The sequence below is a fragment of the Octopus bimaculoides genome, chromosome 1 (genome assembly GCF_001194135.2).
Source record: "Octopus bimaculoides isolate UCB-OBI-ISO-001 chromosome 1, ASM119413v2, whole genome shotgun sequence".
Lineage (NCBI taxonomy): Eukaryota > Metazoa > Mollusca > Cephalopoda > Octopoda > Octopodidae > Octopus > Octopus bimaculoides.
In genome coordinates this window covers 127738403-127739717 of record NC_068981.1, presented here as the reverse complement: position 1 = coordinate 127739717, position 1315 = coordinate 127738403, and positions in this window count along the sequence as shown.

Genomic DNA, 1315 nt, shown 5'->3' with positions numbered 1-1315 from the left:
TGTGTGTGTGTGTGTGTGTGTGTGTGTGTGTGTGTGTGTGTGTGTGTGTGTGTGTGTGTGTGTACCTTTGTTTGTACCCCTACCATCGCTTGACAACCGCTGTTGCTATGTTAACGTCCCCATAACTTAGCAGTTCGGCAAAAGACTCCGATAGAATAATTACTAGGCTTACAAAGAATAAATCCAGGGTCGATATGTTCGACTAAAGGCGGTGCTCCAGCATGGCCACACTCACATGACTGAAACAAGTAAAACAAAAAAAAAACTATGTTTATTTTAATCCCGAGCAATGCCAGGTATCTCTGGTAGTATAATGTAAATGAATTTAATCTAATAGCCATTTTATGTTATCGAACTGTTTCATGCTGAAATAGTGGATAAGTAAATTGATAATCATTAGACATGGCTGAATGAAAAAGTATGGTTTGAATTCTTCGTTGCTGGGTTCCTGAAGCTGCCGCATCCGATTTATGGCTTTCAGAGATGTAAAAACAAGTGGCTGTAAAAAAAAAAAAGAATATAAAAACAAAGATAAAAATACTGGGACTTAAGTCCATCAGAGTTACGTCCCTTAGACACAACTCTGATGAGCTCAAATCCATTCTAGTTTTTAGAATATATATTAGTAACAGTTAGCTTGTTAAAAGTGTTTGTATATGTAATAGGAAGATGAAGAGGAGATAAGGGTGAGATAAGAATAGAAAGAGCGATGGAGGAGACAGAGCGAGATGGGGTGAGGTCGGAGAGTTCGTGTGTATGTATATATATATACGATGGAGTCTCCCATCGAAGATAACTTATGAGTGTTCAGCTTTTGCTGAACGATCTGCACAAATGATTTGTTTATAGTGATCCAATGTAGGTGTTGTACATTAGCTCACTCCTTCCATTATATCGACGTTACCTGAATAGGTGCACGATGTGCTACACGTCAGGTGTCGAAGTAATCGCAGAGCAACGCATGATGACGTACTTTGCTCAAGAACACAAGACACTACCCGGTTTAAGATTTGAAACCACAAGGTCACGAACATGAGTGCAATACACTAACCATTTGGCCATGCGCCCTCACACACACACACACACACACACACACATACATACATACATACATACATACATACATACATACACGTGACACGTGACGAAAGGGGATCTCTCTTTCTGTCCACTTCCTTGCTAAAGAAAAGACGTGCTTTTCCTGTCTCCTCATGGCTCGTCTACCTAGCGTTCATAACAATTTTTCTATCGTCTTGGCTCAACAGCCGTCGCCGTTTGTTTTTACTGTCTTGTTCTCACTGTCCTGTTCTTGTTA